This window comes from Bubalus bubalis, chromosome 20 (assembly GCF_019923935.1).
Source record: "Bubalus bubalis isolate 160015118507 breed Murrah chromosome 20, NDDB_SH_1, whole genome shotgun sequence".
Lineage (NCBI taxonomy): Eukaryota > Metazoa > Chordata > Mammalia > Artiodactyla > Bovidae > Bubalus > Bubalus bubalis.
In genome coordinates this window covers 20,944,363-20,961,475 of record NC_059176.1, presented here as the reverse complement: position 1 = coordinate 20,961,475, position 17,113 = coordinate 20,944,363, and the positions used below count along the sequence as shown (strand labels likewise).

Genomic DNA, 17,113 nt, shown 5'->3' with positions numbered 1-17,113 from the left:
TGGACATGAGTTTGAGTAAACTCTGGAAATTGGTGATGGACAGGGAGGCCTGGCATGCTGCTTTCCATGGGGTCACAAAGAGTTGCACATGACTGAGCGACTGAACTGACTGAACTGAGGTTAGTCATAGCTTTTCTTCCAAGGAGCAAGCGTCTTTTGATTTCATGGCTGGAGTCACCATCTGTAGTGATTTTGGAGGTCCCCCCAAAATAAAATCTTTCACTGTTTCCATTGTTTGCCCATCTATTTGCTGTGAAGTGATGGGACTGGATGCCATGATCTTAGTTTTTCTGAATGTTGAGTTTTGAGCCAACTACCTCTTTCACTTTCATCAAGAAGCTCTATAGTTCTTCTTTGCTTTCTGCCGTTAGAGTGGTGTCATTTGCATATGTGAGATTATTGATATTTCTCCTGGTAATCTTGATTCTAGCTTGTGCTTCATCCAGCCTGGCACTTCATATTATGTACTCTGCATATAAATTAAATAAGCAGGGTGACAGTAGTATACAGCCTTGATGTAACCCTTTCCTGATTTGGAGCCAGTCTGTTGTTCCATGTCCAGTTCTAACTTTTGCTTCCTGACCCGCATACAGATTTCTCAGGAGGCAGTTCAGGTGGTTTGGTATTCCTATCTCTCAGAATTTTCCACAGTTCGTTGTGATCCACACAGTCAAAGGCTTTGGTGTAGTCAATAAAACAGAAGTAAATGTTTTTCTGGAACTCTTTTGCATTTTTGATGATCCAACGGATGTTGGCGATTTGATCTCTGGTTCCTCTCCCTTTTCTAAATCCAGCTTGAACATCTCAAAGTTCACATACTGTTGAAGGCTGGCTTGGAGAATTTTGAGCATTACTTTGCTAGTGTGTGAGATGAGTGCAATTGTGCGGTAGTTTGAACAGAACTGGGGAAGCAGACTCTTAGAGGGCACAAACAAAATCTTGTGCACACCAGGACCCAGGTAAAAGAAGCAGTGACCCCACAAGCAAAAGACCCAGAGTTTCTTATGAGTGTCCAGGAGTTTCCCATGGAGGCGTGGGTTGCGGTGGCCTGCTGCAGGGTTGGGGACACTGAGTGTGGCAGTGTGTGCATGGGACCTTTTGAAGGAGGTTGCCATTATCTTCATTACCTCCACCATAGTTTGGTCTTAAGTCAAACAACAGGGAGGGAACACATCCTCGTCCATCAATAGAAAATTGGTTTAAAGATTGCTGAGCATGGCCCTGCCCATCAGAGCAGGACCCAGTTCCCCCCACAATTAGTCTCTCCCATCAGGAAACTTCCATAAGCCTCTTATCCTTATCTGTCAGAGGGTAGACAGAATGAAAACCAAAATCACAGAAAACTAATCAAACTCATCACGTGGACCACAGCCTTGTCTATTTCAGTGAAATTATGTGCCATGCTGTGTAGGGCCACCCAAGACACACAGGTCATGATGGAAAGTTCTGACTCCACTGAAGAAAGGAATGGAAAACCACTGCAGTATTCTTGCCTTGAGAACACCATGAACAGTATGAAAAGGCAAAAAGATAGGACACTGAAAGATGAACTCTCCAGGTTGGTAGGTGCCCAATATGCTACTGTAGAAGAGTGTAGAAATAACTCCAAAAAAAAAAAAAAAAAGAAAAATAACTCCAGAAAGAATGAAGAGATGGAGCCAAAGCAAAAACAACACCCATTTGTGAATGTGCCTGGTGATGGAAGCAAAGTCAGATGCTGTAAAGAACAATATTGCATAGGAACCTGGAATGTTAGGTCCATGAATCAAGGTAAATGGGAAGTGGTCAAACAGGAGATGGCAAGAGTGAACATCGACATTTTAGGAATCAGCAAACTAAAATGGACTGGAATGGGTGAATTTAACTCAGATGACCATTATATCTACCACAAATAGATAGAGAAAGAATCCCTTAGAAAAAATGGAGTAGCCCTTATAGTCAACAAAAGATGAGAATATTATGAAGGGATTAATAACTGAATAGAGTATAATTTTTATGTCTCTGTCTCATGTCCAATAATGGTCAATTCTTTACCATTGTCAGAATAATGGAATCTTATTTGCAGTAAAAATATAGCCTCTCTGATGGCTTTAAGAGCATGGTCAGCCAATTTCTGATACTCCTTCATTAAGATGTGGGATCCTTGTCCTCTTTTCTTGAATCAGGGCTTTGTGACTGTTTTATGAATAGTACTGAAAGTCACACTGTGCTGATTCCTGGCCCAGGCTTTGAGAAGTTAGCCGCTTCTGCTTCCCGTCTCTTGGGATGCCTGTTCTTAGCATCCAGCCACCGTGCAATGGAGAAGCCTAAGCAGCCAGAGCAGTGGCCCTCAAGGAGCACCCAGCACACGGCTGTAGCTGAACCTCCTGTTTAAGGTCAGTTCCAACCTGCAGCCATGAGTGAGACATGCTGAAAGTGGGTCCTCCAGCCTTCAGCCGAGCTGCTCTCCAAGATGCTGTGTGCAACACAGATTAGCTATCTCTGTTCATCCCTGCTCAAATTACAGATTTGTAAGCAAACTAAATGATTATTGCTGCTTTCAAGCCACTAAGTTTTGAGGTGATTTTTTTATGCAACAATAAATAATTGGAACATGCTCTAAGGAAATGGCAGTATTCCTAGCTCCCTTCTCTATTGCACAGCAAGAACTAGATACTATTTTAAATCTCAACCCTGATGCCCCTGGTTTGTAAAGGAAGAAAGTGAACAACCAGGTTTCTCAGGGAGGCTCCCAGCTCTCCCTGAGTATTGGTGGAACTGTATTTGTTCTAGGATGTTGTGTCGCAGTCTAATCAGATTTACTTCGCATCTCCTAAGTTCCAGGCACAGTTGTAGCTATAATGGGAGCAGCTTTGCTGTTTCTTATGCTGATTGAATTATAATTGACCATGGGGATACTTGACAGAGTATTCTGTGTTAATGAGTCCCCTTTCCTCCTCTGTAAAGTGAAAGAGGCAGGAGATAGATGGGTTCAAATTTAGACTTTTACAGCTGGCCTCCTGTTTGCATTTCCTGGGGCACAAAGAAGTGCACACAGAAGGGGCTTCAGGCTGAACTGAACTCAGGCTGTATACTTATAATATACATTATAGCATAATGTATATTATAATGTACATTGCTATAGAAATGTAGCATTTCTTGAGACAAGAGGTAGATGGGCTCCAGTTAAAGCATTTACAACAGCCTTCTATTTGCCCTCTGAAATGAAAGTAACAACAGAAACAGGGTAAGTAGCCAGTCTTTGTCTCTTGTAAATACCTTAAGGTAAGAGTCATGGCAAGGACAAAGAGGGGCAAAATCCTGTTTAGGTAATGGATTAAGAGATCTTCACTCTTCCCCCTTTTTGGGACAAGGGAACCACTACACATGTGCAGAAAGGCTCCTTGTGGCTCATAAATCAGGGGATAATCCCAGGCCATAATGAATCTTGCTTCTCCTAGAAGCCTTTACTTTGAGATCCATCTTGACTGAGAAGTGCATGTGCACCCAGAGAAGGGTCCCAAGGTAGGTCAGGTGTGGAAAAAGAAACCAGATAATTGGCTAAAAGTAAACAAAGACCTGGAAGAACTGACCTATATAAATGATGTAACCACTTCATTACGGTCTTCCTCCTCACTAAGGCGAAGGCCCACACCCTTTCTCCCTGGGTTTACATCTCTGCCTTGCTTCTATCTTAACTAAACAAACCATTTCTCTCTGTGCTCTCCCATTTGTGGTCAAGCTGTGTCTCTAATAATAAACTTTGTACCTGCATTTACAGTTTCTGCCTCCATGATAAATGCATTTTTTCACTGTGGCAAAGATCCAGGGAAAAATAGCTTCTAGCCTCTAATCCTTGCTGGTCTGGTGGCTAGTATTTCTGATTTTCATCCAGGCTACTCAGGTTCAGTTCCTGGGCAGGGAATTAAGATCTTGCTTCACACCACCACTCACTGCTGCCTCTCTGAGATCAATAGGACCAATAATATTTACCTCTGCTGCTGCTGCTAAGTTGCGTCAGTCGTGTCGGACTCTGTGCGACCCCATAGATGGCAGCCCACCAGGCTCCCCCGTCCCTGGGATTCTCCAGGCAAGAATACTGGAGTGGGTTGCCATTTCCTTCTCCAATGCATGAAAGTGAAAAGTGAAAGTGAAAGTGAAGTTGCTCAGTTGTGTCCGACTCTTATCGACCCCATGGCCTGCAGCCTTCCAGGCTCCTCCATCCATGGGATTTTCCAGGCAAGAGTACTGGAGTGGGGTGCCATTGTCTTCTCCGATATTTACCTCATAGTGTTGTTAAAAGAGATAACATATGTAAAGCCCATATTTCAGGATCTGAACTTAGCAGATACTCAACAGAAGTTGTCCCTATTCTTTTTTCTTGAGAAGCAAACTGGATCAATTGCTTGAAATGTAAAATTTTGATCATAGAATTTCATTAAATACTTGCCTATTTCTACAAAAATTTCTGAAATCTTAAATGCCCTATACTAATTGACAGCTATTAAATATATCATATTTTCTTTTTGATATATGCCCATACATGTTTGATAAATACTGTCTGGTTTCTGATTTTGTCAAATTTTCCTTTTTCTTTTTTTTTGGTTTGTTTAAATAGGGAATAAGGAATATAATAATAAGGAATCACTATAAAAATGCAGACCAGGATATATATGATGAGTAATTTATCTAAGAAAATGTACCAAAAGATGAATTGGGACATGACATTTTATAAAATTAATGAAATGAATTTTCAGTATTCTGTTAGAGAAAATTTTAGTTAACAATACATTGTTGTTCCTTGCATGTATTATCCATTGCTGTATAACAAATTATCCCCAAGCTTTGTGTCTAAGACAATAAATATTATCTCACTTAGTTTCTGTGGGTCACAAATTTGAAAACAGCTGAACTGGATATTTCTGACTTGAGTCTCTCCTGAGATTGTGGATAAGATATCAACCAGGGCTGCAGTCATCTGAAGGTTTGACTAGGGTTCGGGAATTTGCTTCTGTTGGTTCATACGTGTGCTGGCAAGTTGCTGCTGGCTGTTATTAGGAGACATGAGTTCCATGCTACATGGATCTCTCCTTAGAACTACTTCAGTGTCAGTTTGACATGGCATTTGACTCTCCAAGGTAGAGCAAGGAGGAAGCCATAATGTCTTTTATGATCTAGCCTTTGCAGTCAAACTTTTCCATTTCTATAGTATCTTATTAATTATACAAGATCAGTTCAATTCAATTTGAGAGGGTACCACCCAAGTGCTAGAGTACTAGGAAGTAAGAGTCATTGTGGACCATCTTGGATGGTGGTTACCATGTCAAGTTTTTTGCTTAGGCTCTCTTATCACTCTATACATTCTCCATGGACAAATCCACTCATATCCATAGCTTCATATGCCATGTTTAAGGCCATTACTTTCAAGTATATAAATAAGCCTTAATTTATCTTCAGCTCTTCAAACCCCAATGTATAATATTAATACCTATTTGAAGTTCATTTTATCCTACTGGTATTTACTAAGTAGGCACTAGGAACCAGCCTTAAACTAGTCTGGATAAAGAAGACAGGCTTCTTGCCCTCATGGAGATTGAAGTTGAGTGAAGCAGGAGGAAAATAAATAAATGAAGGAAAAAACTTATATAGCTTGCAGTAAGTATAATAAAAAATATACAGCAGTGATATTGATGGCAGTGTGTGATAGGAGAGGAGGGGCTTAGCTACTTTAGATGCAGTTGAAAACAAGAACTCATCAAGGAAGTGACATTTAAGCTGAGACTGGAGGGATAAGGTATGAAAGAAGGGGGAAGAAAGTGTTTCAGTCACTGAGAATAGCAGGTGCAAAGGCCTGAAGCAAGGAAGAGCATAGCGTAATCTAGAAAATGTCAAAACAACTGTGGCTGGAGCACTGTGAGAGAGAGAGAGAGAGAGAGAATGGCCTCTAGTAATATGGTATGTAATATAATGTAACAAGTCCATATGTAAACTTGTTCTCAACTCTCACTCCAAATTGTTGGTTCTCTCCTGCCTTCCTGTGTCCCTGAACAGCAGCAGTTGTTAAGAGTTGTAGGATTTGGAGTTAGCCAGGCCTGTTTGAATCCTGGCTCTACAACCCACTAGCAAAGAGATCTTGGAAGTGTTATTTACTTTTTCCGATCTCCAGTGTTCTCACCTTGGTGAGGATTAAATTGTCTGGCCCCTGGTTGCATTTGAAATGTGGTAGCTGTGATTATTATCTTTAAACAGTGAAGCTGGGTCTCCTGAGGTGTCCCCAATTCATGTTCCTTATCTTATTTTTAAATGAACTATCCACCAAGTTATATTACCATGGCCAGCAATTTAGAACACAGATCTGGTATAGTGTAGGGCTCTCACTACAAGGCAAAACCATTTACAGCTTGAGTCACACACTAAAACAGGGTTTAATACATGAGGACGTTTTTTGTATTAGCCTTACTCTCCTTTCTCCCCAAATTGGCTAAAGACTTTTTGTTTCTATTATATAGTTTTTGAATTAGCTAGGTTCATTATGACTAGGCTTTGAGTATAAGCCCTTGTTAATATAAGTCCAAACTTTCCCTAACCAGCAGATACTAAGTCCCAGACACCCAAGTCTAATATTTCTTTTTTTATTTTGTATTGTTTGGATTGCTAGTTCCCAAAGATTTCTATAATTTTTATAATGGATTTCTAAAATCTATTCATAAAAATGGATTTAATGAGGACTTACATGTTGTCCCCATTTCTTGGAGACTTAGAATTGTGATAAATAGCTAAGGCTCTATGAGAATCTGTTTAATGGTGTTTAACTCAGTATTTCCAAATGTATTTGACCATAGAAATTCCTCCCACCCCAAAACACATATTAAACCTTCCCTGCATTTTGGGAAATTCCATTTCAGGCTAATTTCTCATTCTCCTGATTTGCTTATCCCTACGTCTTTATTCCATGTGTCCTCAGTTCTGGTGAAGTAACATCAATTTCTCCATCCTAATTCTTAATTAAAAAGCAGGGACATTACTTTGCCAACAAAGGTCCATCTAGTCATAGCTATGGTTTTTCCAGAGGTCATGTATGACTGTGAGGGTTGGACTATAAAAAAAAGCTGAATGCCGAAGAATTGATGCTTTGAACTGTTGGATAAGACTCTTGAGAATCCCTTGGACAGAAAGGAGAACCAACCAGTCCATCCTAAAGGAAATTAGTGCTAAATATTCATTGGAAGAACTGATGCTGAAGCTGAAACTCCAATACTTTGGCCACCTGATGTGAAGAACTAACTCATTTGAAAAGACCCTGATGCTGGGAAAGATTGAAGAGGGGAGGAGAAGGGGACGACAGAGGTTGAGATGGTTGGATAGCATCACTGAGTCAATGGACACAAGTTTGAGTAAACTCCGGGAGTTGGTGATGGACAGGGAGGCGTGGTGTGCTGCAGTCCATGGGGTTGCAAAGAGTCGGACATGACTGAGCAACTGAACTGAACTGAATTCTTAATTAAGAATCCTTAATTCTACCTGATTATCTTATTTCCACATGTTCTGTTTCCTTGTCCTTCCTCACTGCCAGTCATTACTTGTCTTTCTTCATGTCCTTTCTGGCCTCCATACTTATTGGTAACATTTATTTTTTCATTTTTATAGTCATTCTGGATTATTTTATATATATACTTTTGTCATACTTCTTTTTAACTGAATATAATTGACATATAACATTATGTTAGCTATAGTTGCATAAAACAATGATTTGCTAATTGTATATATTGTGAAATGATCACCATAATAAATCTAGTTAATATTTGTCACTATTCATAGTTATAGATTGTTTTCTTTATATAGGTATGTATATACTTCCTATTTTTTCTCATGATAAGAGTATTTAGGGCCTACTGTCTTAGTAGGTCCTAAAGATACAACTTTCAAATATATAGTAGAGTCACCATGCTGTACATCCCTGTAACTTACGTATTTTATAGCTGGAAGTCTGTATGTTTTGAAATCCTTCACCTATTTTACCTACCCCCTACCTTCTGCCTCTGAACCATTCTGTCTATTCTCTGTATCTGTGATTGATTGATTGATTTTTCTCATATAAATGAGATCATGCAATATTTGTCTTTCTCTTATTTATTTAACCTAGTACAATGGCCTCAAGTTCCATCTATGAATTCACAAATAGCAACATTTCCATCTTTTTTATGGCTGGAAAATAGTTGAATTATATATATAAATATCTCACATTTTGTTATATCCATTCATCCATTGGTGGGCTCTTAGGTTGCTTTCACGTCAGCTAAGACATGGCGGTTGTAAACTGTTTTATTATATTAATGTCTCTTAAACTTTCCTTCTGTATGGCCTTAAAACTTATGTTGTCTGTAGAAAATTAGAGGTGTTTAGTGTTAAATTTTGGGCTTCTCTGGTGGCTCTGATGGTAAAGAATCCGCCTGCAATGTGGGAGACCTGGTTTGATCCCTGAGTTGGGAAGATCACCTGGAGGAGGGCATGGCAACCCACTGCAGTATTCTTGCTTGGAGAATTCCATGGACAGAGAAGCCTGGCGTGCTACAGTCCGTGGGGTCGCAAAGAGTTGTGCAAGACAGAGCGACTAAGAACACAGCACAGCATTAAATTTAGTTTTAGTTGTTGATACAAACTTCTTCCACATCTCCTAATCAGACATGCTTTCTTCATTACCCTTAACTGAACATTTAAGGACCAAGGAGTTTGTTACCTTGGAGAGCAGCCCTCTTCATTTGGACAATTCAACTTAAAAACAACAGTTTTTAAGAAATTCTTTCTTATGCTGAAACCAATTCCATCACTGTCATTGGTGGCTTAGTTTATCGCTTTTTGCATTAAGTTTTGTCATGTCCTTCTGTAACTGTCTCTTTTTCAGGACAGTTTTGCATATGATATCATTTCATGACACTTTACTATTCTATGTACCCTTTTGAAACTAGTGCATACAATGAGGAACTCTCTTCTTTAATGAAGTCCGGTAAATCTCATACCCACAAGTTAAATCCTTTGCATCAAAATAGTATGAAGTTTGGCTTGAACTGCAGCTGGTAACACCATCATGTATGTGGCCAGCTGGAATAGCTTAGTCTTCTTTCAGGAGAGCAAATCAAAGGTCTAGGAGAGAAACGGAGAAGGCAATGGCACCCCACTCCAGTACTTTTGCCTAGAAAATCCCATGGACGGAGGAGCCTGGTGGGCTGCAGTCCATGGGGTCGCTAGAGTCGGACACGACTGAGCGACTTCACTTTCACTTTTCACTTTCATGCATTGGAGAAGGAAACGGCAACCCACTCCAGTGTTCTTGCCTGGAGAATCCCAGGGATAGAGGAGCCTAGTGGGCTGCCGTCTATGGGGTCGCACAGAGTTGGACACGACTGAAGCGACACAGCAGCAGCAACAGCAGGAGAGAAAAATTCAGAGGCTGGATAAGGAAATGTAAGTCAACCATACACCGCAGCTCTAGGGAAAATTTTGAAGTAGGTGAAGCTTGTTTTGATATTCTTGGCTTGCTTTTTCTGATTCCTTTTTCTAATGTGTGGATCCTCTTCAGGTTCTTCTCTACTTCACGTGCCCCAAACTTGTGGGCTCTTTCCCTCAATTAAAACTTGCATTCAGGAAAAGATTTAGTTTCAATTACTTGTGTATTTGTTGGGAATATATTATGTTGTCATTTTCAAGTTTGAAAATGTTAGTTGCTCAGTCGAGTCCTACTCTTTGCCACCTCATGGACTGTAGCCCGTCAGACTCCTCTGTCCCTGGGATTCTCTAGGCAACAATACTGGAGTGGGTAAGCCATTCCCTTCTCCAGGGATCTTCCCAGCCCAGGGACTGAACCCAGGTCTCCTGCATTGCAGGCAGATTCTTTTTTTTTTTTTTTAATTAATTAATTAATTAATTTAACTTTACAATATTGTATTGGTTTTGCCATAAATTGACTTGAATCCACCATGGGTGTACATGTGTTCCCCATCCTGAACCCTCCTCCCACCTCCCTCCCTATCCCATCCCTCTGGGTCATCCCAGTGCACCAGCCCCGAGCACCCTGTATCATGTATCAAGGTGGACTGGTGATTCGTTTCACATATGATAATTTACATGTTTCAATGCCATTCTCCCATATCATCTGCCCTCGCCCTCTCCCACAGAGTCCAAAAGACTGTTCTATATATCTGTGTCTTACCATCTGAGCCACCAGGGAAGGCCAAGGGGTTGAAAGGTCTTATGTGAAAGGCAATTTAAGCTTCAACAACTAGGTGGGAGAGATTTTTGTGCTGGGTGAGAGATTTATATTGGTTTCTATAAAATCCTACAAATATTTCGGCTGTCTATTTCCTTGTATTTAAGCCTATTCTTTCAAATTCTCCTAAACATTCTGTTCCCTTAAATAAATTCTGTAATGTATTCTGCCTAAGGAATCTCCCATGCAATATTTCTCAAACTTTAAATTAATGTGCTCCTGATAATCAAAGGAGAGTGAATGTATAAATCCCTGGGACTTGAGGGTGTGGTTTGAAAAGTGCTCAGAATTAAACTGATTCCCTTGGGAAATTGTTTCCTTCTCTTATAGACTAAGAATCCATTTAACTTAAAAGATCAATGAAAATGGAAAATCACTGTAAATTCTTATCCATACAGGGCAGTAATGGTGGCATAGCACTAATCTGGAGAATAGCTAATCCCTTTAGATGAATGGCACATAAATAAATTCATTTCAAACAGACTTTTTCATGTATTACATGTCCATCTTTTATTTTTTCAGGGTCACTTTAATAATAAGGCATTTTATAAATGAACCTGTTCTATACAATACAGACTTTCACACACAGAGAGAGACATTAACTTCGCATTCATCACTGAAATCAATCCAAGAGAATATCCTGCTTAACTAGGCATTCTGTGAGTACACAACTTAATATTTCATTGTGATATACAGTCAGGGATCCTGAGCAAAGATGAATATAATTTATACAAAGTCACCTTCATGCAAATGGAAATTTTAGATGAAAGTCAGAATGCCTATTTCTTAATCATAGTATCTTCATTTTTCCTGGTACATCTAAGAGTTCTGACACAAGATACTGGTGGTAAAAATTAGTATTGTGTGATACTAAACAAATCTTGTGAGGCATCTTTTCCTTTTGCAATTGTTTTTCAAGATTTTTATATTTGTGACCACTCAAAACTACCCCTAAAGTTACTTCAATCTATATTATCTGTGGAGGTAGGTTGAGACTATAGTATTTTTACTACATCTATCCAATTTGTGAAAATTATCAAAGTCTCTAACTTTGTTATTAAACTATCTTAATATAAATAAGAAGTCATTGCTAGAGATATTAATGATTTCAACCTTTTATTACTATATTAAGAATCTGCACTGGATGGCATACAATGACTTCTAAACTCTTAGAAAACATTTAAAATTAAAAAAATAGAAAACTAGAAGAAAAGAAACTGAAAAAATAATGCCATTTAAAATCCATGTGATTAAAATGTGTGATTCAAGCATCCAAAAGAAAATTGCTTATATTTGCAGACTAGAACCTAGGTTATTATTTCTACTACTTGTATGATGATAATCATTAGCCAACTATTTTATGAATCAATAATTCATTAGTGAACACCTATAATCTGCAAACCTGGGGATCCAGGCTCAGAGAGGCAGTAGTAGCAGTACTTTGGCAGTAGTGGGTAGAATCAACATTTAGGAAGCACTGATCATTGCTCTGGTGATTAGTTTGTTCATTTCCTATTATTTGTGTTCTCTTGATAGGTATATTCTTCCCTATTGACTTTGGGGTTGGCTACATGACTTGCTTTGATGATTGGAATGTGGGCAGAAATGAAAGCATTTTGTGAGCTGAAATTTTGTGGGTATCCAGTCATCCTCTTCTATCCTGCAACTGTTATTCTGGAACCCAGGATTCAGCATGGGATCCAGAATTAAACATGGAGCACCAGCTCAATTAGGAAATGAGGAAAAAAGTATTTATTCTTGAAAGCTATGGAGATGTTGAGGTTGTCTGATGTAATATAACTTTAGGAAAGTTTTCTCTCTATTCTCTTAAGCTTCATAAGCATCATATGAGCTAGATATAATGTTTTTATTTCACAGATGAAGAAATTAGAATGTCAAAGGGGTTCAATATTTTTATGTTTTTTCCCTATGGTCACATTGCTGAAAAGTGGCAGATGTAACCCACAAGTCAAAATATTTATACCATACCCTGATTTCTAGGGTAAAAATATGGAATGAGGGCAAGAACACTGCCTGAAGTTTAGAACCCAGGTTCTAATGTTAGGGAAATTACTGAGCATTTTACCCTAAGATGAAAATCCCTGTTGGGTCATAATTCCCTTTTAGGACTGCTGTTGTCTCTGATTAGTAGATAGTGCATACAATTGACATTTGCTGAGGATTACTTTGACTAAGACTGTCCACAGTGAATATTAACCATGGGCTTCTAATTTCTTTCAGAGATAGCACCATTACTTGCTAATATAATGAGAATGAAAAGAAAGCACTGACTTTCAATTCTCCAAAGATTTATATAATTTGTGAGTCATAGACTATGAGTAATCAGATGTTCAGAAACACTTGAAGAAGCTCCAGGGATAATGCTATCATCTATATGGTGGTATTTAATGCACTTGCCCCGCAGAACAAGCTGAGCAGTCAATGTCTTATCTGAGTAATTTAAGCCAAAATTGTGGTTTTTAAAAATATCCCTGAATTTCATGGATAATTGCACCAACTCCCATTTAACTGGAGACTTAAAGAATTACCCTATAGTCATAGATTAATTATGACTAACTTAAACTTTTGGAAGAATGATTCCATCCATATAAATGAGGACTCCTGATATAAATGAAATTTCCTTTGGGTCATGATTCACCTTTTTTATTTTTCCCTTTCCACAGTATTTAAAAAATGAATTGTCATACTCTCACAGCAAGGAAGGTATTACAAAATCACCAGTGTGATCAAGTCTTATTCTTGATGCCCTACAATCAGGCTGTTTTGTGGGCCTCAGTTTCACTTATCATTTTCCATAAAGACAAGTAACAGGTTTTCTCATATAGTATCTCCCTTCTGTAAGAATAGAAAGGCCTCTTGAAACTATTAAGAAAGTCTCAGGGCTTTAGAATTGCCTCTGAAACAAGTTTCTTTGGTTTCTCTTATTTTTGTTCTGTCAGATTGAATTTTTTTAATCTTTTTTTCTTTCTCTTTTCTATTATGGTTTATTTCAGAACATTGAATAGAGTTCCCTGAGCTTTACAGCTGGACCTTGTTGTTTATCCATTCTATATATAATAGTTTGCATCTGCTATCCACAAACTCCCAGTCCCTGTCTCCTTGGCAATCACAAATCTGTTCTCTATGTCTGTGAGTCTGTTTCTGTTTCATAGATAAGATCATTTGTATCCTATTTTAGATTTCACATCTAAGTGGTATCATATGATATTTGTCTTTCTCTTTCTGACTTACTTCACTTAGTATAATAATCTCTAGGTCTGTCCATGTTGCTGCAAATGGCATTATTTCATTTCTTTTTGTGGCTGAGTAGTATTCCATTGTATAAATATAACACGTCTTTTTATCCATTCATCTGTTGATGGACATTTAGGTTGTTTCCATGTCTTGGCTACTGTAAACAGTTCTGCTATGAATGTTGGGGTGCAAGTATATTTTTGAATTATAGTTTTACCTGGATATATGCCTAGGAGTAGGATTGCTAAATCATATGGTAGCTGTGTTTTCAGTTTTTTTTAGAAATCTCTGTATTTTTTTCCATAGTGGCTATACCAATTTACATTCCCACCAACAGTGTAGGAGAGTTTCTTTTTTTTTCCACACTCTTTCCAGTATTTGTTTTTGTAGACTTTTTAATGATTGCCATTCTGGTTGATGTGAGGTGGTACCTTGTTGTTTTGATATGCATTTCTTTAATAATTAGGGATGTTATGAGGAAACAGTGGAAACAGTGGCTGATTTTATTTTTGGGGGCTCCAAAATCACTGCAGATGGTGACTGCAGCCATGAAATTAAAAGATGCTTACTCCTTGGAAGGAAAGTTATGGCCAACCTAGACAGCATATTGAAAAGCAGAGACATTACTTTGCCAACAAAGGTCCATCTAGTCAAGGCTATGGTTTTTCCAGTAGTCATGTATGGATGTGAGAGTTGGACTATAAAGAAAGCTCAGCGCCAAAGAATTGATGCTTTTGAACTGTGGTGTTGGAGAAGACTCTTGAGAGTCCCTTTGACTGCAAGGGGATCAAACCAGTTCATCCTAAAGGAGATCAGTCCTGAGTGTTCATTGGAAGGACTGATGCTAAAGCTGAAACTCCAATACTTTGGCCACCTGATAAGAAGAACTGACTAATTTGAATAGACCCTGACATTGGGAAAGATTGAAGGCTCCAGGAGGAGAAGGGGACGACAGAGGATGAGATGGATGGATGGCATCACCGACTCAATGGACATGAGTTTGAATAAACTCTGGGAGTTGGTGATGGACAGGGAGGCTCAGTGTGCTGCAGTCAATGGGGTCGCAAACAGTCAGACATGACTGAGCAACTGAACTGAACTGAACCGAGCATCTTTTCATGTGCTTCTTGGCCGTTTATATGTCCATTTTGGTCTTCTGCCCATGTTTCAGTTGGACTGTTTTTTTTTTGTTGTTGTTGTTATTGAGTTGAATGAACTGAGAAAGTTGTTTCTTGGCTGACACTTTTCAAGTTTCTTATGGACAATGGAAATTTGGTTTCTTAAGCAAAGAAATGCAGAATTTTCTAGAAAATATAAACTTGTGTGACAGGACACTCAGATTCAACTTTTCTCTTTACATGCACAGCTAAAGATTCAACTTTATTGTTTACTTGTCACTCCACTAGAAATTCTGTTTTCGTTCTTGTGTGTTTAAAGTATGGTGTCTCTAAGCATTAGCTTTTGTTTTGTGACTAAGGAAGTGGTAGCTCACTAAACTCCCACTGGAAATTGAGTTATCAGATGATTTTTCAGTCATGCTGGTACTCCACTGAGGGAATCCTCATTCTGGAAACAAGGAGAAGAGCAGTCTCTTGTATCCACTGTAAACCAGGATAGTCAATGTTTTAAATATAATCTTCATAGCTCTTTTAGATGTCAGGGTTTGGCAAGCATGTACTTTTCGCATGCACTTAGGGTACCAGGATTCATACCTATGTTGCCTGACTTTAAAGCCAATGTTCATTCCACTGTACCTTGGTTCTAAGAGGTGTTCTAAAGGAAGGGTCAGTATTTCCAGGTTAAGTCCATGACTGAGAGGGTGTGTGCCATAAGCTGCCTGAGGACTTCAGGGCCAAGAAGTGGGAGAAGGGCCAAGGGAAGGATGAGAAGTAGACAGGGACAAGTGTGGCAGCAGGAAGGTGAGACTGCCTTGAGGACTTTTCCCCCTTGCATCGTAAGTTTACTCAGAACAAGGTGTGAGTATAAGAATATTTTTAAGAGCTTTATTTTAAAATTTATTTATTTACGGCTGTGCTTGGTCTTCACCGCCATACACCAGCTTTCTCTCGTTGTGAGTGTAAGCTCCTATCTAGTTGTGGTGCTTGGGCTCAGTACTTGTGGCACCGGGGCTTGTTGTTTCGTGGCATGTGGGATCTTCCTGGACCACGGCTCGAACCTGTGTCGCCTGCATTGGCTGGAGGCTCCCAATCACTGGATCAGCAGGGAAGTCCTAACAGCAACTTTAACCTTTATGTTTGTTCATATGATGATATCGTGATAGATTTTTCATACAATTGCCAGTTTCATTTTTTGAGGAGCTACTGATCTAAAACTTTTATCATTGAAATATTATCTTGTGACAAAACAGCTCAACATGATAAATAGATTTTAATGTTACACAAATTTCCCTTTTTGAGTCTCCCCTTTCTTTGCACTGGTAATCTCTATTCCTGCTTTCCTAGAAAGTTTATCATCATGGTTGGACATCTACCATGAAGAAAGTACTACCAACCTTGACCCTATGGCTTGCCCTTTACATGGCTTGCCTCCCTCTAGACAGGTCTCCATGGTCCTGGTCTTTCCATTTTCCAGCATTCCATCAACATTTGCTAGTCAGATGTTCTGTTTTCTTAGGGACTTGAAGAAATCCATACTGACACTCTGTTCTTGTTAATAGTTAAATGTTTATTCTGTGTAGATAACATATACATGACTAGGGGCCTTCTGGATAAAATGTCTTTAAGTTTAATGGAAATAACTTATGACCTATTGAAGTCACAGCATTTTAAAGCTAAAAGTCACAGCATTTTAAAGCTAGAAGTCATGAAAGTGTCTGATGAAATTCCATTATTTTTCAAATGGCAAAATGAGGCCAGGAAAAATTCCTAAAATTTAGTTATTAAATCACACTTTCAAGATAGTGACATGGCAATTATTGCTTCAGAAATAGAGAAAAAGAGGTACAGAAGGAATGATATGATTGAAGCTACACAGAGGATCAAAAGCCTATCTGGAATGGGTTTCATTTCACCTACCTTCAGTCTGATTTTAAAAGTAGTGTTTGCAATGTCCACAAATCCTTCTACACGAATATAATACATTTTCAGCTGCATGCCTCCTTAGTTTGGCTTATAAAACTTGTCTCCGTCTTTTCAACCTGTTAAGTTGAATTTTCATGGAGGTCTGAGCCCCAGAAGGAGCCGTGATTGACTGGAGGGTGAGTAGAGTTAAGGAGAACTCAACCTTTGGGTTTTGTTATTTTTATTTTAGAGGCTGCTCCTCTTTTTAAGACAATATCCTGGCAATAATGTGATGACTGATATAAAAAGAAAACTAAGGGCCAATCAGCTACTGTCAGTGTAACATTAATTACTTTTGAAAATAAAAAAATCTTTCCAGTTGAAAGCTTGATAGGCCATCTGGATTTAATAGTTTCCTTTAGCAAAAATAAATACTAAATACTATAGACCAATCATTTCTAAATTGAGTGTAGTACTAAAATATGCTACTAAGAATGTTTGCAGTACTCTCCATTTGCTAGCAAGATGATATTATTAAATGTATTTTCTGTCTTTGCTTTTTCAATACTGACTGAGAATGTTGCGATCTTAAAGC

At 38.7% G+C, this 17,113-nt stretch overlaps 1 long non-coding RNA gene across 9 annotated transcripts in view; it reads left to right on the top strand.

The window, feature by feature from the left end:
* The window catches only part of LOC123330750, a 40,363-nt gene that overhangs the window by 8,155 nt on the left and 15,095 nt on the right, over nt 1-17,113 (top strand). For 2 of the 9 annotated variants that reach the window (XR_006546852.2, XR_006546847.2), the window contains exons 2-3: nt 10,766-10,902; nt 11,780-11,876. The exons of 6 other annotated variants lie outside the window; for them this stretch is intronic. This is a non-coding gene — a long non-coding RNA (uncharacterized LOC123330750). The remainder of the gene's footprint in view (nt 1-10,765; nt 10,903-11,779; nt 11,877-17,113) is intronic. One more of the 9 variants, XR_006546851.2, reaches the window with a different exon arrangement.